Source organism: Pseudochaenichthys georgianus, chromosome 24 (assembly GCF_902827115.2).
Source record: "Pseudochaenichthys georgianus chromosome 24, fPseGeo1.2, whole genome shotgun sequence".
Classification (NCBI taxonomy): Eukaryota; Metazoa; Chordata; class Actinopteri; order Perciformes; family Channichthyidae; genus Pseudochaenichthys; species Pseudochaenichthys georgianus.
The window spans coordinates 25618504-25642982 of record NC_047526.1 but is presented as its reverse complement, the minus strand read 5'-3'; the positions used below and the strand labels follow the sequence as shown (position 1 = coordinate 25642982).

The following is a 24479-nucleotide window of genomic DNA, read 5'->3' as shown; positions in this document are numbered from 1 at the left end:
ATGTTATTGCCATATTATGAAGCTGTTATTATCACAGTCAGAAGCAGGCTGCCTATAGTTTGGACAAACATTATTCTTTGAATGACCTTTTGTCAAAGCACGATTTGCCAAGCGAGCGCTACACTGGATCATATTTTTAACTTCTTGTCCACAGTTATCTTTGGCTGCAGGGCATCGGGGGCTGCTAATCTGATTCACTCATTCTGCTAAAGGTTCAACTCCCCCATTTTGGCTGTGAGATTAATTCAGAGGGCAAATAACACTAATCTGGAAAGTGTGGTACATTATTTAAAAAACAGATCCATCTTATCTTGGTATTGTTGTCCTATGGATGCGTTGCTATCACTAACATTCACCTCTTAAACCTAAATAATTGAGTTTTATTTTTATCATGCATTAATTCCTTTTACAACTTTACATACTTATACTTTGCTTTACATTAACATATTGTTTGTTTTTGCATGTGCATGTTTTAGCTTGGATTAAATATGTATTTTAGTTTGTATGTTTAATCTTAGTTTTAGTTGATATTTGGAAAAGATAAGATGAGCCTTTATCGTCTCCCCTTAGAATAAATGTGTGTAGGGCGTTTGGATATTCACAAACTAAACCCATATAAATGTACAATTGTATGCTGGTAGACCATAATAGAAAACAGTGTTACAGTGTGACTGCTTACCTCTCGTCCTGATATTGTCCCAGTTGTAGCTGCGCCTCTTTGTACAGTTTACTCCTCTCAGAACACTCGTCCTTCAGCTCACGAATCTGCGTCTTGTAAAGAGTCTTCGGAGGGAAAACAGTTGGAGATTAAATGTATTTCTCATGACCTATTGGGATGAAGTCGCATATCTTTCTATTCAAGTCCCCTATTGATGATCGATTGAGACTTGTTTTGCAGTTCTGGCAGTATATCTGTGTAGAAAATGTGCACAAAAGACAAATTGATGGTGAGACTTACTGTGAAATACTGCTCACTCTCCAGTTGGTCCTTCAGCTCCTTCAGCTGGCCGCCGGCCTCCTGCCTCTCCCTGGAAGAGGACCAACAGTCTGTCAGTCACTATCCACCAGAGCCAAAAACATTGCCTCAAACCAGATACGATGAAAAAGATTCTCACAAAGCAATTTATCAACAAACCACATTGAGCTGCTCTGGTCTGTGTGGTGTGTGTGTGTGTGTGTGTGTGTGTGTGTGTGTGTGTGTGTGTGTGTGTGTGTGTGTGTGGTGTGTGTGTGGTGTGTGTGTGTGTGTGTGTGTGTGTGTGTGTGTGTGTGTGTGTGTGTGTGTGTGTGTGTGTGTGTGTGTGTGTGTGTGTGTGTGTGTGTGTGTGTGTGTTCAATGTGCATTATGCTCAGTTTGCGTGTTTGACCTGCGTAGCTCCTGGATCTGTTTCTCCATGATTTGCTTCATTTCCAGCAGGTGGTTGAGCTCCTGTTTGAGCTGTTTTTCGGAGGAGCTGAGCACCGACACCTGCTGGTTCTGCATCTTCAGATCGCTCTGGGTCATGCTACGCTTGTGGATCTCCTCCTCCAGACGCAGGCTCAGACTCTTCACCTGCACGCACACGCACACACAAGCATTTTCAGTTTTGGCACTAAATGACAGTTATGTGATAAATGTGGAGAACAGATGCTCCAAGTAATGTTTATATTAGTTGTGTAATAATGAAATTCTTAGTCTAAAAAAAGTTTCAAAATAAGGATAAATGCCCATTGCAAAAGAGTACAAATGTACTAGTTAGTTCAATAATCTGAATGGACTTGGAGAAATGTGCTAGGGAAAGCTGCAACTATCCACAAAGTAACGTGTTTTTGTATAAGAATTCTGAAATTAAGTATTCAAAAATGGTTTTACGCAAACCCTTTAACTTTGTTCACATATGGAACTTTTTTCTGGACTATAATATCATGGACGGAGATTTCAAGGCTTATTTCCATATAGTTACAATGTGCAACAAGCCTTTATGTAACTGTTGTGTCTTATCCCCCTCTGTGTACCCATCTGTATATTCCTTCTACTGGTGTGCTGTCTCTGAACGTTTCTTTATATAACTTATTTACTTTTGGTATTTATTTACTTTTTTATTATAATTTTTTTTCTCTTTTCTCTTTGACGTCATTTATTTATTTATACTTTTTATTATTGTATTGCATGTGTGGAGAATGTGTTCAGTGTTTGGGATAAGTGGAAAATAGGGGGTACATATTGGTATCATGCTCCTTCTTATCTTGCTTGTGTTTCCCTGTGGAAATTCAATAAATATATAAAAAAAATAAAAATGTTTTACCTTCTATAAAGTGATTAATTCATTAATACTGGGACTAACTTCTTGAGAAAGTTTATCCTTCTGCGCCTGCATCTCGTTGAGTTTCTGCTGCGCCTGCTTGTAGTCGCAGTCCAGCATGGAGTGGGCCTTCTCTTGTTGCAGCAGCTTCGCCTCCACCTGCAGCTTCAGGCTCCTCTCCTCCTGCAGAGTGCACTCCATCTCTGAAACAAAACAACCATGAAATCCATCAGGGGATAATCCACCCTGCACTCAATACCACGGTATTGACAAAACAATTTGTTGTTGTCTTTGTTTAAAACAGCTTGGAGCACCAAATAAATGTTCAGGAGGACAATCAGAGGGCAGTGTATTGTATTGGAAAGCCAGGATGTTTTAGTTTCTGTTAGGAAAGGCAGTGTCTCAATGTCTACTTAATCACTCACTCATTAATCTTTTATATGTGATGTATTGTTTCTTTTACAGCCACTTTTCGTCCATCATACGATAAGTAAAACACAATTTGATCTCCTGAACACATGCTGATGCTCATCTTTCACTTATTTCCCCTCCTACTAGCTCACCTTTTAAGGCCTCAGACTTTGCCTCATCGATGGACTCGTAGATGTTGTCTTTATCTGCGAGCTTGGATTTGGTGGCTTTGTGTTCGGCCTCCTCCTGCTCCAAACTCTGCTGGAGCGACTTCAGATTGAACGTCAGGTCGATCTCTTGGTTGCTCTTCTCCTATGGATTCAAATGGGTTATTATACAGTCTTTTAATGGCTATCGATACATAGGATTTATTTGTGCTGTAATAACTGGCATGGGAACAGGCAATGGTGCACTTTTGTTGTTGGATAACAATGTCAATGCTATCTAGAAACGTCAAAATGAAGATCGAAAGGAGAACATTTACTTGACTAACCTTAATTCTCCATTCTGGAATTGGAATTTAGAAATAAGAAATAACAACCAACCTTCTCAAGATCGTTGAGCTTGTCGTGTAGCTGCTTCTTTTCAGTCTGGACCTTAGAAACAGAGGACTTCACCTCTTTTACTTCCTCTTCAAGGCCAGAGATGCGTCCTGAGGTTGATTGACATAAGGAAATTAAATAAGGAATAAATGTATTCCAGTGAGAGTTAACACTACAAGAAAACGCACCTGAACTGCTCAGTTTCAAACTAAAGTGATTCTAGGTAAGATATGATATACTCCAGCACAGGTTCAGCCTCCAAAGTGTGAAAAACAAAAACTCTTAATGTTTATTTTCCTTCAACTAACTCCACCCACATGGAGAGTGTTACTAGGAAAAAAGCATGAGGCATCGCAGCAAACAGGCAACACTTTTGTTTGACTGTGTCCCCTCTAACCTCATCGACTGGACTCTCTGTACGTGTGCACGTGCACGTTTCCAAACATCGTCTCACAAGAGGTGCTGGCTCTGCTCCGTGTTTGGCTTTCACAGCCTCTTGCTCCACTCTCGGCCGTTTGAATAGATGTTTCCACCTATGATCTGATATTTCCCAAGGCCCGGTCCAAAAATGATTCACATCTAATACCAAGCCTCCAGCTCCAAGTTGAGTAATGTTTACTGAATGAAGATCACAGTTTGATTACCTGCAGTTATCGCAGTGAATGAACCTTTCTGACTAACATTATAACATTTTAATCAATGCATATTAGATTTTGGAAGTAATCTGGCTGCATGCTTCGGGGATGACTATTAAAGACAAATGTAACCACATTTCAACAGTGTTTTTGATTGGCTCATCTAAATAAAGACTGTGGGCCGACCTTGTGTAGGTGTCAGGGGGGGGGGTCCAAAACTGGAGCTTAATAGCGGGCCACAGGCCAAAAAGCACATAACTATTGTACTCTATTGCTTTGTTCAAATAAAAATGGATGCTATGTTTCCTAGATCCAAAGTTAATTGTAATATATGTGTCTCTGTGCCACTGTCTTCCTCATGCCTTTGACTTCCTTTACCCCCCCCAAGCTCAGATCATGAAAAATATCAAGATCATTTGGCAACCCGACACATTTGAAAAATATTCAGAAATGGCCCCTATTTTAGATTTTTCACCTTCTGTCTGAAACCAGAGCTCAGTTTGCTCTGATTGGTTAGCTGTCCTGCTCTGTTGTGATTGGTCAACCGCCTTGGGATGTCCCGACCCTAAGCTTTACCCATACAATGTATTGGAGTGCGAGCCAATAGAACCGCAGGTGTTACATAGTGATATCATAATGTAAAAGAAGTAAACAAGTAGTCCAATGAAGGAATGGGGGTGTGTGATATAAGCCTTTGAGGCATGCACACAAACCTAGATAACTCACTACAGGAAAGAGCAAACCACCTGTGTGCCAACTTTGGACCATGGGCCCCACTTTGGGCAGTCCTAGTTCCAATGCACTATTTAACTTAGACAATGTTACTTTTATTACAAAGCAGTCAATGTAGCAACAAAAGACAGATACATTTTAATGTTTAGTAGTTAGCTTAAAGCCTAGGTGAAGTTTAAAAGCCAAGTCTCACCCTGCAGGTCAGTAATAGTTTCGGTTCCGATGCTGCGGCCCCTCCTCTCCTCCTCCAGCTCGGCCTGCAGCCCCCTCAGCTGCTTCTCCAGCTCCTGCTTGCTGTTTTCGAGCTGGCTGCACTTTTCCTGCATCTCCCTGAGGCTGAGCTCCAGGCACTGAGCCTGTTTCTGCGCCTCTGCCTGACTCTTCTTCAGCCGCGCTGCCGCCTCCTGCTCAGCCAGCAGCACGGTGTTGGCCTCCTCGAGCTACAGACCAGAAACAGGAAGGATGAAACGTTTCCCTGCAGGCTAAACTGGGTCAGCGTAGCAGCAAAATGTAAAGGGATTTAAATGAGGGAAAAGCAGAGGAATAAAGCAAACCGTTTCTTGCTTTAACACGGATTATAACATTAGAATATTTGATTTACATTAATATGTATCCTACAGTGAAGCAATTTAAAACAGTTAGCTGGAGTTAAAGGCTCTTGTCTCACTTGTCTCTGCAGCTCGATGTTCTTCTCATTGAAGATCTGGGAATTCTGGTTCTTCTTCCTAAGATCCTCGAGCTGGTCCCTCAGAAGGTTCACTGAAGATACCGACACATAAGAGTTAATGCAGTATGTGATATAACACATTCAGAAGATACGGAATACACCACCGACTAATAGCCAGCACATAAAACCATATATACTGTGAAAGGAACACTGGTATGTGGAGCTCCCATATATCCTTGTGGTTAATTAAAATGTTTAATGATCAACTGCAGGAGTCAGACTGCTATGTGAGACCTATTTTGCAAGTGAAATATATGAAAATTAGAACAAATTAAGACCTACATGGATTCTGACAGCAATATGTTCTGCGTATGATAAAATACCATTGCATTTAAGAATAAGAAATGCATTTATTAATCCTTTTGGGGAGTTTCATGCCTCAATGTTCAGATTTAATATTCCCCAGGCGCTCACATTCGTTCTCCAGGATGCGTTTCCTGTCCGCTTCCATATCCACCTTGCGTAGGTTTTCAGCGCTCTGGTGCTGCAGCAGCGCTTGCTCTCGCTCAAGCTGCCTCAGCGAGGCCTCCACTTTCTGCCTGCTACTCATCTAATGGGGGAAATCACAGAGTGTCAGTGGAATTAAGTACCTACTTTATCACATGTATATGGATTAAATAGGATCAATCCATCCTTACCTCCTTGTCTAACTCTTCCACAAGCTTGTCTAAACGGTTGTTGGCATTTCTGGGAAAGAAATAACAGTTTTATTACAGACTTCTTCCCACAAATCATTGAATAAAGTGTACTATAACAATGGTACTATTTGTTTAATTATGGTTAAAAGTGATTTTATTTTCTGTTTCTGTCAACATTGTCCATTATGAGAAAGTCTCAAATCTCTATCTCTGTGGGATGTCACTAAGCATTCAAGAACATGTTCTGCTTTCAACACTGGATAGCACACAACATGAAATCAAATTGAGTAATTATACTATATAATAAAATGTGCATTTGGAATTGATCACTTTAATTATACCTGCACAAACTTTAAAATGTTGGTTTGAATTAGATGATTATGTCATTATTTATAAATATCATATCCACTAAGTGCAAAAGGTTTGAAACATTTGCAAATTATTTCATCTTGTATTAACAAGTTTATAAGTTCGGAATAAGTATTACATAATAAAAAGGGGTCAGTATTGTTATTTGTCCGGTCTTACTTGCACTTGTGCTCCAGCTCATCTTTGGCCTGCATCTCATGGTAGACCTGCTCCTCCAGCTCATGAAGCTTTTTCAGCAGCTGCTCAGACAGATAGAAAATAAAAATGGTATTAGATAAGAGTAATTTCCATGTTTGTTTTTGTCCTCTTTTACCATAATATTAAGACAAGAAGCCCACCTCTTTCTTACTGTCCGAGCAATGATCCTTTACCTCAGAGTTTTCCTCTGAATCCTCCACAGAGCAGTTATTATTTACCTTCAGCAGCCTGACAGATAAAGAAGGAAGTGGAGAACTGTTAATGTCTTCAGCTGAGATCACTTGTGGAGCCTTTCCAGCCCCACCAGCATCCAAGACTACCCACATGTCCACATTTCTACAACCAAGTGACGCATGTGATCCAAACCAGAACCATTATGCCAACTGGGCTCTCATTGGAAACTCAATATTCTCGCCAAATGTATTGCATTATTATATTCATGCCTTAAGCAAAACACTGTGGTGCTGTGAAGAACAAGCAGGAAGGACTGAGGATATTAGAACTTCCTCATCTGGATTAGTTTACCTTTGGAGAAACCCACAGTGTCTGCCAACTGTTTACCAACATGGTGGTGGACTAGTCATGGTGGGCAACTATCTCTCTCCCTGGGAACCATTACATGACTCTGCCACATGGCTTCATAATGACAAAGTAAAGCCATTTGTTTGGCACAATCTTTATAAGACAATTTGTGCTTCAACAGATTTAGCCTGTGTTCATAATTCTAAAAATGGAAATGGACGCATACATACAGCCAACAGAAATGTTTCTTACATCCAAGAAATGCTGACCGTAAGCCTTTTTTGTATTGCTTGCTCATCATTCATGTATTATCAAGAATGTATTCGTAATCTTTACCAGCGGCCGTATACATTTGATTGATGGTCATTTACTGACTTCAATGTCATCGTTTGCCCTCGTCTCCATTTTGTCAGATTCATGTAAAAGAATAAATTGCTTGCACACAATCAGTTGAATGCTGTATGAATAAAGTCTTACAAAAAAAAGCACAATAGGATCATAAATCTGCTACGTTTTTTTGACTACTTCTGCAACCAAAAGAGAGCAGTGGTTAAAAAACTCCATCATAAGCAAAGGTATTTAAAAAGGGGCTGTCAGAACAAGGCAGCAGTGTGGAGCAGGAACAGGCATACAGTGTCTGACTGCTGTAAGGCTGTATTAAAAGGTAAGGGTGTGAAGCTGTCTTTTCTCCCTCTTGCATTACAGGCACAGCGCTGTCCTTAAACCTGCTTTCTGAGACTAGTACATAAAGTTCCCACACAAAAAGAGCTACATTTTGATTTAGTTAAATTACCAAAGTGTACAATCAAAAATATCAACAATCCAGACACAATTTCCAGGCACAACAACAGCGACAACCTGAAATACTTTGTCAGAATTGAACACTTACTGGTCCTCTTTGAAGTAAGTAAAGCCGATGAATGGCAGCTGGTTGCCCACAAAGGCTTTGGGTGGAGGAAAGGTCTCGACATCCTTTTTATCAACCTCTACTTCGTCAAAGTTGCTGGTGTCGATGTCGCCGCTCAGCTCAGGCACAACTGGAGCCACAGCTGGACGACAGAAAGAGAGAGAAAAAGAGAGAGAGAGTCATGGAGAAAAGAGGGAGAGGAGGAGGTGCAAACCAAAAGGGGTTAAGAGGGGTCGAGAAAAAATAACAATGTTTTTGACACAAACTTAAAGATTAAAATCTGGTGAGACGGGTATTTCAATTTACAGTACATATTGAACAGACTAAACATGTTTCAGGTGTTTCTGAGTAAATAATATTCCATGTATAGCTCTACTTGTAGTAACGTAAGCGCTCTGCAGGTTGGCGTGAGTCTGACACCACTCCTTTTCCCACACAGTGCTCGCTTTGTGCCCCACACACGGTGCCATTCACAAACCTAGCCAGCTCCGGTGAGAAGAGAGCAGGCGTGCCTCACAAAAGTCTGCACGACACAACAGGCAGACAAGAATGTGTCAAAAGAGCCAATCAGATAAAACTAAGCTAGTCCTTTAACCTATAAATAGTTTCTTATTGAGAAGAAAAAAGCTGCCATTACGGATCAAATTCCTCACACCAGTGCAATTCTGGCTCTGAGCAAAGAGCTCATTACCGTCAGGTCAAGTCACCCGAACCCTAACCCTCAGGGTGACAAATGTGACTCAAAGATGGTGGAGAGAACGTACAGGGAGAGATCTCAAGCACAGGAATGAAACAAATGAGGGGTAAATAAAAAGAAGAGGCAGAACAAAATAAATGCTAAAATGTGGTGAGACCGAAAGAGACACAGGGATGCTCCATGGAGGCCCTTGTGGAACGGCTTCCCAGAATGCTCTCTGATAGCGGGCGGCTAATGACAGGCAGCCGTGGCCACAGTGAGAGTGAGAGAGCGGGAGCAATACTCCAAACTGGGGCTCCCCTCTCATTAAAGCAGTCCACACAGGCCACACTGCCTGCCCCACCCGCCGCTACAGGGGTGCTGCCTCCATCCATCCATCCATCCATCCATCCATCCATCCGGCTTCATTTCATCACCCTCTCACTGCTTAATTATCTCTACAAACATGAAGACAACTGGGGGAATCTTCAATAGAGTCCAAACATGGAAAACATGGCCACACTCAGCAGGGAGTAAAGAAATTACTAACACACGGGGTGAGGAGGCAAGTGCAGCTCTGCGGGATGCCAGACTGGGAGCAGGAGTGTGTGTGTGTGTGTGTGTGTGTGTGTGTGTGTGTGTGTGTGTGTGTGTGTGTGTGTGGTGTGTGTGTGTGTGTGTGTGTGTGTGTGTGTGTGTGTGTGTGTGTGTGTGTGTGTGAGACTGGACAGTGGCACAGCGGTGGTTTTGTGTTACACAGTGCCAGCCAGTCTGGAGTTCAGTCAGGAGTTGTGTCTGTTGTCTTAATCAAAGCCAGGTGAAGCACAAGAGAAAGAGCCTGTATGTGATTATATACATACACAGGGATCCTGGTCATATTCCCAATATATATATATATCCCTTTCCTTATTTCCTTCCTTCCTTCTTCAGTGATGTTGACTCTGATACAACTACATAAGGGGAAATGAGCTTCAATATTTAAAAGAATACAGTAAGGTTTGAGCTTCATAACATAACCACCAATGGATGTCATAATTAATGATTAAGGTGATTTGTTTGTTGACGCAGATTGGTCAATGTCTTTCAGCGTTCTTTGTTTTTCTTTTTTAAAAAACTAAAATAAATGAATTGACTGTATTTTCCATTGTTTGAGACTTTTAATTGAGCATCTCAGTTTTATCACTGCGTATGCTAATATGGGTACTAGAATAATAATAATAATAATGATAATAAAATCAGCTTCGTTTGATATTCTCTCACCTGTCTCTTAGCTATTCTTCTGAAGTGTATGAAGCTGGTTATCCTGTAGGTTTTGTGCATCATGTTTTCTGCTGCTCTGCACAGCATTCAGCAACATCATTAAAAGATGAAGGTATGGAGAGCATGTAGACCCTATATGCAGGCCCTAATGGCTGAGGAGATGGAAATAAACTATGAACTCAGGCTGAAAAGACGCATATCTGCAGAGGAATGGGCGAGAGATGATAAGAAGAACAACCAAAAATAGAAAGCAATAGAGGAATGGCCATGAATGGTGGAAAAGGAAGTACATTTCCAGAAATGGAAAAGTCTGCACCTGCATTGTAGGGAATACAAAAAAAACATAATATTCTAAACTTGCACACACTTACTCTCTCGGATGTTGTCAAAGGTCCACTGGTCGTTCTTGAAGAAAGGGTGGCACTTTATCTCATCCACTCCGGTGCGACCCAGACGAACCTCCCTGCACACAACAACAGGACAGGAGTGTGAGCAGAGACTGAAGACAAAACACACCCCTCTCGTCCACTCCACCCACCGTCACCATCAACATGTCATCCTGAAAACACAGGCAAGCAGAGTGACCACTAGGCGCTGACTACACTGACCAGTATGGACTGCTGTATGACCGCTGGTGGGCACTGGAACCTCCTCCAAGCCAAGACAATGTAGATCCAAGAGGAGAGGAGTGAAGACAGCAGGATCAGAGCACAGGAGCCAACATCAACAACTCTCACTGACTCAAACACTGACTGCTAGTGCTGACTTCCCTCCTTCTCCTCTCTCTCTCTCTCTGTAAAAGTCTACAAACACTTTTAGTCTCTCTTTCTCACCCCCCTTTCCTCCCTCTTCCAGAGCTGGGTACAGGGCCGGAGGGGTGCGGCAGTTTGGGCTTGCCACGTGTGGGACATTCCAGACCCAGCCAAGAGGAAGAGAGGGCAGGGGCGGGGAGGGAGAATGCTTTTAAACCTCCGCAAAAAAAACAGGCCATGTCTCATGCCCAGAAAAGTGCATGAGTGTTTAGGAGAAAAGCTACGCCAGAGAAGGACAAGGATGGAGAAACAGAAAGTGGCACCAAGAGAAGGTAGAAGAGAGAGAATTACACATGAGGAGTGATGAAAAACACATGGGAAAAGAAGGGAAGGAGGTGGGCTTACAGGAGTGACTCAGCAGGACAGTGACAGAGTATGTTGGTTAAGTGGTGAATGAATGTATCGGTCAGTGTTCAAGCTGTGTGTGTGTGTGTGTGTGTGTGTGTGTGTGTGTGTGTGTGTGTGTGTGTGTGTGTGTGTGTGTGTGTGTGTGTGTGTGTGTGTGTGTGTGTGTGTGTGTGTGTGTGTGTGTGTGTGTGTGTGTGTGTGTGTGTGTGTGTGTGTGTGTGTGTGTGTGTGTGTGTGGCTGGGCAGCCTCACACATGCGAGATTCTGTCTGTGGTGAGAGAATGGTGAGTGAGAAGGTAAATACACTGAGTGAGGAAAAATGAAAGGACGCTCTGTATTGAAGCAGAATGGGCCTGTGTTTGAGTCCACTCGGGGGCGGGGCTACTAATGTAAACAGGAAGTGGTACATGACCGTCACACTCACGTTTTAATAATAATATTTGATGACACATGTCAAAATGGCACTATGGTTGCTGGGATCAGCACTAGCCGGACTGAAGTTGCTGATATGGTTTTACGCAAACTGATTAGTATTAGTTTTATTTTAAAGTATTTTTCTGGCAATATTATATTTTGGGGGTTTTGTCAACAAATCTATTGGAAACAAACAAACACAACCATGAATCAATCCTACAAACTAGAGTTGATTGTTTCACCACATCTTGACTTAGAGCCACACCATTACACTGGTTTCATTTCTCTTCATTAAAATGGACACTGCATATTGTTGTTTTACACGTGTTAAAAGCTACAGTGCCCAGCTGTCTAATGACACCATGTACTAACGAAGGGTTGTGCAACGTGTTGTGCTAGGTGATTTTTGTCAGTTTTAGCTAACACAATTCTAACACTGTTTATTTAAGCCGTTGCTCATCCCAAATGGGCGACCACAGCCCGGTGTGAATTCAGTGGTAGGTAACAGAGATGAAGTGTCATATTCACTCTCATGGTGCAAACAATGTCACTGCATTACTCCAGAGTCATAGGCAGCCTGAGGTTATGAAATGCTCTGAATTGTTGTTAAAGCGTTAGTTTATATGATTTCCATGTGCGAACCTGTCAGTAAGAAAGGCACAGATGAGGTCTCTGGCGCTTTGAGACATCTCTTTGTCCTCTGGGAAGACGAGGGAGTTCTTGTGGTTCATGATCTTCCCATATGTTCCAATCAGGGACTCAGTATAGAAGGGAGTATCACCTGGGAGGGAAGGAGTTCACAACAAATAGATTGTTAGGACGGAAATGTGTAGGATTTTAACTGCCAAACAGTATAAAAATGATGATGATGATGAATATGGCGAGTCACTTACCGACTAGCAACTCATAGATAACGATTCCTACGGACCACCAGTCACACTCACGGCCGTAGTGACCATGACCGCCCTGAGACTGAAGCACCTCGGGGGAGATGTAGTCCGGCGTGCCTACAGCTGTGTCACAGTGCACCATGCCTGTCTGCAAACACAAAAACACACCCAGATAACTATAGGGAGAAAGCAAGAATTGGATTTCAGAGAGAGGACAGAAAAATGCAACATACTTCCACAGACATGATGCAGGCACCATGACCACAACACACGTTACTCCTTTTAATGACCTCTCAAAAAATGTTCTTGTTTAAAATATCTCAAAAATGTTAACAATGCTCCAGATATTCTGAGACAAATGTTTATGGGACACTGCTATGCTGCTGGAAGACTTTCAGAGAGCTCAAATGTGTGCAGCCACTTGTTGAACCTGCTACTTAGAAATGGCTGTGGTCAAAACAAAAAGGCTGGAGCAAAACTTCCTGACTCACAGCAGAGACGGGACATCTGTTGTTCTCTAGAATGTATGTTTCTATGTTTCGCACAATAACTGCTGGGGCCTTTTTAAAACAACCAAATGCAAGAATGCCAGATTGAGCTTCACGTTGCAACCTGAACACTTGGTGGTGCACTAGGGCAGTGGTTCTCAAACTTTTTTCAATAATGTAACCCCTTTGAAAACACCATCGGTGTCTGATTTATTAAAACAACAACCTTGTAACTGAGAAACACTTAAATGCTACATTGCAAATGTTTACAATCCATCACTAAATTCATGGCAAACCAATTTTAACATCATGCAATAACACTAAGACGACATTAGTTGCATTGAACTGATCTTTTTAATAAGTTGTAGTTAGAATGTAGTGAGAAACATGGGCTTGTGCTTCACTGAGGATCTTTGTCATTCTGACAGGGAGGCAAACTGCAGTTATTACACTTCGCGCTTTGAAATATGTGTAACTCTGTTAATGTAAAACCCACACTGCTTAAACTTTGTTACTATCCCTAAAATTGGTATATTTATATATTTATTTTGGGGCGTGTGGAATGAAGAGAAAAAATATATGAGCATTTTATGCATAATGCTGCACTATACTTTGGCTACAAGCCACAAGCCGTTGCCAAGCACGCTTATTGTTTAGGTCCTTTGATAAGCAAGCAGTCATATCATTAGCTAGAACTAGTTAGATCTGATAGATTTGGACATAAACGCGAGTGAAGTCTAACCGGACGCGAGAGAGAGATCTGCTGACGGAGAACACGCAGCTCTGCATGATCACAGCTCCGCACTAAGAGTTAGACCTAACACACTTGGCTAGTTTATTTACTCTGGAACTAGCTATACTAGTTATAAATATGTGTATTCTTATCTTTGCTGTCGGGTCACTTATTACAGGTTCAGCGAGCTGCACGAGGACGTCCCGCACAAACATACGTGGACGTACTCAAGAATGACGTAGGAGCACAAAGTACCACTGAACTGGCCAGATGTATGGAGAACCAGGATGACTGGAAGCAACGATGGAGGGCTCGTCTGAGGACGACCTAGAGAGCTGCACGAGACTGACGGGATGTCAGGAGAGGGAGAGAGAGCACCCCGTTTATTGTTCCCATTTTATTATCCAGAATTGCTGTAAACTTTCGAATAAAGTAGTTCATCTACTATTAGTAGTTTGTGTAAATGCATTACTTATGTTGTTTTTTCATTAACATAAAATAAATCTCACGTACCCCCTGCAGTACTCCAACGTACCCCTAGGGGTCCGCGTACTCCCATTTGAGAACCACTGCATTAGGGCATGAAAAAAAGGCCACCAGTATTTATAGACAGAAAAGAACATTCAATCTATATTCAAATCTAAAAAGTCAAAAATGCGCATATTTCCACAACCTTACCCCTTATCCAGGTCCCAGACATTTGAAAACAACACCACACCTTTAACACGGTGACCTACCGAGTCCATCTTCATGCACGTGCCGAAATCTGCCAGTTTGAGGTGTCCGTGTTGGTCGAGCAGTATGTTGTCAGGTTTCACATCTCGATGGATGAAGCCCATGGAGTGGATAGCGTCCAACGCCAGCACTACTTCAGCCGTGTAAAAGATAGCCCACTTCTCAGGTATGTCGTAGTTCATGGTGAGCGTGACCAGGTCGCCTCCGGGCATGAACTCCATCACCATGTAGAGGTGGCGGTCGTCTTGGAAAGCGCAGAACAGCTGCGCGGCACGATAAACACAGTCACTTAATGTGATTGAAATTCCAACTTGAGATGTCATGCCATTACTTTGATACAGACTACACTACAAGGAGTGGCTTTGTTGTTTCTGGATGATTTGTGACTCAGATAAAACAGACTGTTATGGACTACTAACTCCAATTTGATATAAACATCACAAGGTTATTAATCATGTGAAAAATAATTAGATAGTATATTACTTTACTAGAGTAAATCAAATTAGGAATATATTATAATAATGATATTATGTTTAACAGACTGCTATGGCCACATTTCAGGCATAGCGATGTTTAATGATAACATTTGTTTTTTGGAAAATATAACAATATATTGATTTCTGATTTCATTGCCCCGATGACATATGAAGCAAATATTGATGATATAAAAAGAGTAATCAAACAGCAAATGTAATAGATATAATCGTGATGCCAATCTTTGAAGAATCAACATATTTCAACTGTGTAAGAAAGTAAACATTCTTATCTCAATAACATGCTTTGAATAGGTTTAATGAATAAGAATAAAAACAAAACACGATGGCTTGATGGCTAGAATTAATATTTAGCCAATTTGGTATATTTGCAAAATCTTCTCTTTCTCTTGAAGTGAACTATAATCATTTGTAAAGACAGGGGATAAAGAAGTTCTAAATAAAAATCATAACAAAACTTAAGCAGACAGGGGGACCAGACTGAATATTTAAACGATTCTAATTATATTTGGTAAACTATCTTAAGCGTGATACAAATTGTATTGTGTGTATTCACAAATGGGTCAAACATTTATCAAAACACTCTTTAGGGTCTTCACTGTAAGAAGGGTGTGTGACAGAGCACAGGCTTATTGCTGTCATGGTTAAATGTTTCATCCTAACACTAAGTTTCATATTTTGTGATTTCAGCAGAATAAAAGCCGGTGAATGAGCCCACCTGTACGACCCATGGACTGTTGGAATAGGCCATGATGTGCCTCTCCTCCCAGAAGAAGGCAGAGTCTGACCGCTTTATCATCTCAAACTTGTTAAGCTGCTTCATGGCGTAAACCTTTCGAGAGGCCTTGTGACGAACCTGCAGCCGAGGAGGACAAAGAAAAGAGAGGGGACGTTGGCGTGTAAACAGCAATAACTGCCCAGAGACAATCAGAACAAGATAGTAAGAGTGTCTTAATGACCATAGATAACACGGCACAGAGGGAGAGAGGGGAACCCATAATCGAAGGCACACGCCCTTAGAAAGACATGCTTACACAAGAATTCAAACACAAACACACGAAGCATCCCCTCCAAACCCCCACAGCAGACTTCACGCTCCCCTCCCACACACTGAGCCTGTCCAGACTCGTTCCTACCACAAGACGCTCAGCAGAGACAGACATCTGGATAAACTGGGGCTTTGCAAGGACTTACTGCTTGCCCTAATTACTTTTTTTTTTAAACATAATGAAGGCCATGATGAGGAGAAAGGTGGCAATTATACTTGGAACACCAACAACAAGTTGCAGATGTTACATATTGCATATTTTTGGTAAATTAGAAAGATTGTTGCTCCCTCTAGTGGTTCACATTTCTTGTATTTTGGTGCTAAAATGGCTGAATTGATCTGTATCTGCTCCTGCTCAATTCCCCTTAATATCACACAGCACCACTGCAGCGTGATTAAAATAATAACACCCTTTATTTATTGACAAAGACTTCTCACCAGTCGCACTTCTCCATAGGCTCCTTTTCCGATCAATTTCACTTTGTCGAAGTCTTCAAGCTTCACCTGCAGCTCTCGGAGTTGACTCGCTGCCTTTTCATCTGCAGGAAAGATAGACGTGTTACTATGGCAACACACAGGTCACGCTTCAACAATTTAGCGTCAGAGTCCAAATGTTGCACAGGGACAGAAATGCTCTTCGACTGACCAAAGTGAAAATGTAAAGTTAGACCAGTCCTGTGCCGTTTTAAAGGGGCCCTATTATGCTAATTTTCAGAATCACATTTTTATTTGTGTCTATTTTGTGACAAGTTGACATGCTTTAATGCTCCAAACTGGCTTTATTTTACATTTTAAAACCCTAAAAAGCATAATAGAGCCCCTTTAAACCCACAGTATTTTTAGAAGAGAAAGACAGGTTAATAGTACTGGGGTTGGAGGACATGCCGATGTATTTATGTTATCTTACATAAGACACATTTTAGCCACAGGTTGACCCATGATGGTAATGTCTTTGTTTTAAGTTCAAACAGAGTAAAGAGATTCCACAACAAATTGATTAAGCACACAAGTCTGTACAAAAGTGACACATATCTAACTTTTAGCGATGTTTTGGCTGTAAAATCTATCAGGGCTGAACAGCAGTTGATTACCAAATCATGCTACAGAGGTGTTTATTCATGTTTCTTATCTTTTCTGTGACCTTGAGCTGAAACACCAACTACTGTAAATACAACACTTTGATAGAAGGTAGCAAGTTTGAACTCGTTTAAACTAGTTTGTGGGCAATGACAAACAAGAAACCGACTCCGTTCCTCGTGACCAGAGTGATCTGTTTTGTACTTTCCAACTTTATAGGTATTTTTCAAGCTAAGCACGAGAATCTTGACCTTCACCAAACACACTGTAGCTCTTACATCGGCTCAGAAACGCCTCTATGTTTTTGTTTTTCCTCAGGGCAGGATAATTCAGATCATGAGCCAGCGCGTTCATGGAATCCTGAAACACAGAAAAGACGAAACATTGGGTTAACTTGAAACAAACAAATGAACAGAAACACAGTATGGATTTTTTTTATATATATTTAACTTCTAGCTCTACCTTTGGTCTAGTAGTAACACATTATCTAATAATGTCACTCTCATACCTCCCATTTTAATCAATATGTTGTGGGTTTATTATTGCTTGGGTTTTGCTGAACTAACAACAAAAGACACATCTAAGTATAGTCATGTTTTCAAGCTGATTTGTTTATTCTGGGGAAGGGAATATATGTTTTTACGAGTCTTTCTTTAGTCCGTCACGACAAGTCTTGTAAGGCAATCCTGACCTTCTGCTGGCTGATGAAAAGATAACTGAATAAATGGAGGAAGGAAAGAAGGAAGGAAGGAATTACATTCTTGTAGGTTGCATGCTCCAATATGCAACATTAAAAGGGAAGAGAAAATGAGACTGCTCATGTGCCGCATAACAAAACCAGGACAAGGAGGACAATGGAGGTTTGCTGTAAAGACATAACAAGTCGAACAACAATAACTAGTCACACGGTGCTGTTGCAGCCCCCTGCCCAAACACAGATCCATCCTAACACACACAAACCCCTCCCGATGGCTTAACACAGGGCAGCGGCAGACTAAGAGCGGCAGCCTCAATAGTGCCATCAGTGCTCAGATCAGCGGTGTAGAGTTTCACTTAGAGGCACCATGTCTCTTTGATTCAAACGCATGAGGCTGGCAGGGCAGGTGTGGGGGGGGGGAATGGGGGGTGGTATGACCCTAAGTTCCCCAGAAACAAGGGTCATGTAGAGACACCCAGTGTGTGTGTGGTAGAGCCACAGCGGTGTCTGTTTGTTAGGGTGGGTGGGTGGGCAGGGGCATGTGGAACAATTCTGCACCTTTAAATAGCAGCGGTGCGGAGAGATCTCCCCCACCGCAGACGGGTAGAAATAGACCAAAAGGCTCAGAAGTTATTGTGGGACAAACAGCTTATGGTACTGGATTCATGCTGAATGCTCGAGGATCTGTGATCATTTTACACCGTGTGTGTGTGTGTGTGTGTGTGTGTGTGTGTGTGTGTGTGTGTGTGTGTGTGTGTGTGTGTGTGTGTGTGTGTGTGTGTGTGTGTGTGTGTGTGTGTGTGTGTGTGTGTGTGTGTGTGTGTGTGTGTGTGTGTGTGTGTGTGTGTGTGTGTGTGTGTGTGTGTGTGTGTGTGTGTGTGTGTGTGTGTGTGTATAACTGCCATGGTAACTGCAGTAGCAAGGGAACTCAACAGACTGCGAGAAATGTTGAACTCTATGTACATATGCAAATTATACCTAATTATAGCAAATTCAAATTAAGCTTTTGGAGTTCCTTGGGCTACTTTTTTTTGGGCTGCTGCATCTTGTCATGCTTCCGTTTGTGAAACATTAAGGCTGAACGCGCCCATTTTGTATTCAATCACCTGGAACAGAAAATAGGAGTATACATGTAAATGTTTAAAGAGTTAAAAATGTGTCTGCCACCAATGCTGGAGCTCTGTACCAACTCTAAATCCAGCATTAAATCTAATAATGAATTTCAAAAACGTTTTACTTCCTTGTCAAATCTGTCACAAACGAACACATATGTCATCTAAAACAAGTTTGGACAGATAGCTAAAAGGAACCCTGAGGAGTTTTAACTAAATGGTTTTTTTTTCACTGGTGACACTACAGAGCTATGTTTCAAAAGTGGGTCACAAGGACATACCTTCACACACACAAACATGCCGTCAACACGATACCGGTTTTACGCTATTGCACTATCAACAGTTGGCAGGGATGCAAAGTGAACGCAGCGAAGCAAGAACAGAGGCAGTCAGGAAGAAGACTACCAGGTAAACATGGATGTTAACATTGCACAGTTAAAAATTACAACATTTTGATTTGCAAATGTTTTATGAGTGATACACTCAATAGGTGACTATTGTATTTCTCTTTACCAATGAAAAAAATATTATAAATGTGCTCATCAAATCTGCCTATTTGACCAGCTTCCTAAACCCAAGCCTGGCTGCATCTCACTTCTCTTATTTTTCATTTCCTCGCTCCTCGGTCTCGGTATCACCAGAAGTTGATTTGTCTGCGCCATCTTGAGTAGCGACCCAGTGGCCTTATTTGTGCCGGAGTACCGAGGATCGAGGAGCGATAATCGAGGAACCACCAGACCATCCTCCGGTTAAATCCTCAGGCACTCGCCCCGCCCCCTTACTGTGTATCGCTCACTGATTGGACGATGCAGCGCATGCACTGATCGGTTGCTTCTTGACATGCGAGCTAGTGATGGGAATGATGGCTCTTTGAAGGGAGCCGGATCGTATGGCTCCGTTCCTTTGCGAGAGCCGTTCAAAAGAGCAGATTTTTTTTTTAAGGGGGCAGGATTAATCTGCGAAATATACCTTTTATAATTCAATCAAATGTAGCCATAATGATTTATATGTGTACACATATATCACTTAAATTATTCAATACATCCTTTGTACTGAAGTATTCAAAAGTAAAAATGACTTGGCTTGTTCGCGGGCGCGAGCCGGCTCCCGTCGTTCACTTAAAAGAGCCGGCTCTTCAGTTTCCCAGTGGAGTGAAGAAAACACATGAACCTCACGGGACTCACGCCTCAGTTTATCCTGTGTTTTGTTTCAATTAATGGATCATTTAGTTACAAATATGTGATCTGAACAACAAAGTGGTCAAAAATAATTGTATTCATTTCATTTTTTCGTTTTACATTTTCATTTATTGTCATTTCCATTCTGTCAGTCATTAAGTGCTATTTAAAATGTTAATTTGTTACATATCCACACAAACAAACAAAGTGTGCAATCCAATGAATGTTAATCTAACTGGGTTTTGATAGATATCTCAATTATTTTATTTCTATTTCTATTGTGCACTCTAATCAATATTAATCCAACTATTGTTCGTTCATACATTTTAAGAATGGCGTTTATCTTTTTTGAGAATGAGTTCTTCTTTTATTTTATTTATTTGGGTCTACAACAGATGATACAAATGTTTGTGTCAGTAAATGTGTAGCCTACTAACAGAGGCGGGGGTGTTGAAAATAACGGGGACAGAGCTGGCTGCTGTCAGACGATCAGCTGCGCGCCGCCATCACAAACGGACGCCGCTTCATGTGATGCTCCGGAAGAAAGGACGTCCCATTGCTCTTAAAACTAATTTCCCTGCTTCTCGTGGTTTCCTTGCGTCTCTCCATGCTTCCCTGGTGGGAGGGACTAGACGCAAGGAAACGACGCAAGTGAGGGACGCAAGGATTCCATTTAATCGAAGTGAGACAATCCCAAAACAGCCTTAACAATTGATAAACATAGGATTTTTTTTTATTTACCATACTGTATACTTTGGGCTTTTATCAGAACTCACATGTGATTTAAGCAAACTACGACTGGGGGTTCCCTTTCTACTTTTTCTTGGAGGAAGGATGTTGGACCAAGAATAACCTGAAGCTTGCTATAATTATAAGGAATTGCCAGAATACCAAGGGGTTAATGTCGAGGAACACATGTATTACACTGATAAAAAGAGGTATTAGATCGTATTCATTATTCTATCATGATTGTTGTGATAGGTGTGACTTATTTGCTGATAACATCAACTACTTATTAACAATTAAGTCAATGAAGTCAAGTAAGTCATCACATGTCATCTAAACGAGGGTGCTAGGTTCAGAACAGGTAGAGCAGAACATAATGAGATCTATCTGGTTTGATTTTCTATTCAGGCATCTAAACAAATCTGAACATGATCCTGGAGTTTGGTTGTGTCCTCCTCAGACAACACCTCCCACCTCCTCCCATCACTGTGAGCGGATACTGCCTGAGCACAGTCAGCAACAATGGAGAGCTTCTTCAAATGGAAATGTAAGCCGTGCTGATCCAAAAAGAAATACAATCAATACAGAAAAAGTTCCGACAGCTTATCTTCTCAAAAGCTTAAATCGACTTTCCTCTACAGAAAAACAAAATGCCAAAAAAAACATATTTTGAGATACCAACACAACAAAGATGATTGTGGACAAACAGGAAATAGCGATGTGAGGTCATGGAAGGTTTACTCCATCTCAATTCCAGGATGTGACCTCAGCTTCCTGTGTGGCAGCTCCCTGCGTTGCGCAGCCATTGTTAGGACCACTACAAAGCTGCTTGAAACAACATGCAGATGACTAGAAATAAGACTGAGAATAATGACTGGTTCGTTTGGGATGATGTGGGCTAAAATGGATCAGTTCACATTGTTATATGTTGTCGTTGAATGCCATGAGATTGCTCTGGCTTTACACAGGACCTGTGACTCATCAGCCCTGAGAATAGACATGGTGTCCCCCAGCAGGAAATACCCAGATGGAAGGGCTGTTTTGTGTAAACAGACAGTACACACAACTGGTGGCTTCCTGCTATATAAAACCAGTATGAAGCAGCTCAACACATTTCACAGTAAAGGGATATTTCAGAACATTTGTACATTGATTATTCCATTTGTTGCGAGCAAGCGTGACGATCATGTAAAAAAGCATGTTGATCCAGTCAGAAAATGTCCTCAGGTATCTCAGGATTGTTTGGAAGGCAAACTATAACATGTTTTCACTTCCAGAGCGCTTTGTGCACACTTACAAAGTAAAGAAAGTTCTGAGCTGAGGCCTGGTGGGAAATACTGTCAAGACAGAAGCCCAGCAAACAAAAGCTGCTCCATATCAGCTCAAAAGTGTGTAATTGTTGACAGAAGTTGAGGCAGATAAGCTGAACAGTGGCAGTATGTTTCAACAAAGTTGGCCCAGTACATTCTTAGGACAGGTTAGAGAGAGGGCACGTCAAATTAGAGGCCACACAGAGACTAATCACAAACATACATACAATGATGAAGTGGCTAGGTAAGATGAATGGCTACAATAATTAGAATCCAGGGGCCTATGCTACGAAGCTGGTTCAACCTAACCTGGATATGTTTGAGTTAGCCGGTTGGCCTAATCCAAAACATACGTGCTCTCGCTAAACTGTACTACGACGCTGGTTATCAAGTGGATCGCTCAAGCCAGCCGTGTCCTATCTAGTTTGGTGCGCGTTCACATGAAAGGGGTGGTATCTGGAGCATTCGACCAATCACAAACATGGAGAAGCGCACTGACAGCGCAGCGTCATACTTCCTGAATGAAAAGTGAACTTTAATACTAGTCAAAAATGAAGAAGTTAAACTTTAAACATCCATGAATTAAACACTTGATCCACCAGGATCAAAGCCACATAGCTGCACCTGCAAGGTGAAGACAGCTGGTAAAAGAACAAGTGTTTGAATGCGTACATTAACAGGTTTCTGATATCACTGCCCCGTCTAAAACACGATCTGACTTTAATTACATTTGTCTCGAGTGTTTCGTCAACTTAATGTGTTGCTTAAAATAATACTTCTGCATACAATATGTGACACTGTGAGTGTTGCACGGCCAGATACGGCTCAGCTGACTCAGATCAGGAGATATATGATACATTATGAAGTGATATGCCGCGGACTGTACTTAATGTTACTCTGATCCGGTTACTTATGTTGTGGCCGATATTTAATTAAGCTTTCTTAACGCTAATGTTATAATAGTCAGATTGCTCTGAAGATGGGAGGTGATATTCTATTAATGTTCACGTTCACACAGTCGGTGATTTTTGCCGGCCGTCTTTCCTGCAACGGCAGCTTTTCTGTATTTCCTTTCTCCTGTAATATGACTTGATCGCTTTAAACACCGCACACTGAGCTCTGATTGGTCAGCAGGCAGTGCTTTCACTGAGTTGATCTCTTAGCCTGCAACCTAACCTGGTCCCGACCAGGTTAGCTGCTTAGCATATATTACCATGGAGATCTAGCCTGCTAAAAAGAGAACCAGCTTCGGATGACCGGAAAGCCGGAGTTTGCCCTGAATTTAGCCGGCTAAGCGAAAATCCTGCTTCGCAGTATACCCCCCAGGGCATGCACTCACTGTTAGTAAAAATTCACTTAAATGCCCCTTTTAGAAATGTATCATAATATTGGATAATTATAAACCCCTGTTAATTTCCCTTTTAACCGTAACAGTGAGGATTAAAGTGTATTGACCACAGGAAAAGGAGGCAACACATAGTTTAGGTGGGGTTTCCCCTTCTACTACATCCCGGACTAAAAGCTAAAGTAATGATAAACAAATGGCAACTACACTTTTAACAAGCTGTTATCATATACAGATGATGTAATCTCTCACTCTTGGTCATCAATGAGTACGTGTTTTTTTAGACTGGTCTTTGATTTGTTTACTCCAGCTGTCCTCTGAGACGCGGGACACTTCCCTTCAGGTGATTTTTGATCATGACAGACCAACAACTCGGAGCACAGCTATGTGGGCTACGTGTAGAGTGTGTCTTATAAGTTTGAGTAGTAAGAAATAAAACTTACCAGTAGTGTTTCCAAGTTTAGTCCCGACTGTGGATCCCTCATGAGGGACTCCAGCTTTTCCAGCCGGCTCTCCAGTCTGCCCTCGGCTCCCAGCATGATTACAGTGCAGTGTATCCAGGTCAAATGGCATTAAACAACAGAAATACAAAAACACCTGTAGGCCTGTTTTCAGTCTCGAGACACAGGCGTACGGGGGGCACACTCCGCTACTGCTTGGCTCTGCTCCTCATGTCAGCTCTTCTGTAAACTGCTTGAGTTGCCAGGTTAATTATTTATCCGCTGCCAAAGTACATTGTTCGGCTCACCCTCCTTCTTTCATTAAAATCTCTCAACAAAGTGTAAACCAAGCGGACTTATTTGAGAGCCGGGAGAAGGCGGGCTCCACTACCTGCTACCAGGTAGATACAACAAAATCTGATCCGACCACAACGTGTCCAACCTGTCGACTCAGAGAGACTGCTGCGAAGTCAGACAGCATGACTTCCGGTTAGAACTATCAAAATAAATCTCTAATTAAACATTACACCTTAGAATAAAATGCTGCAGTTTATAATGTTAACAAATATGGTAAATATAAGGCTGAATTATAAATAACATTTATAGTACATATTATTATTAACACATTAAAAAGATATCTAAAACCTTAATAATATGTTTATTTAAATGTAATATAACTGTTCTGAATTATGGCTAGTTTATGCACAGACATTTGTTTTATTTAAACATATTT

At 41.5% G+C, this 24479-nt stretch overlaps 1 pseudogene; it reads right to left on the bottom strand.

The window, feature by feature from the left end:
* LOC117439793 (rho-associated protein kinase 2-like) overlaps nucleotides 1–24216 on the bottom strand; it is a 30428-nt pseudogene extending 6212 nt beyond the window's left edge.
* Between the last annotated feature and the right edge of the window lie 263 nt (nucleotides 24217–24479).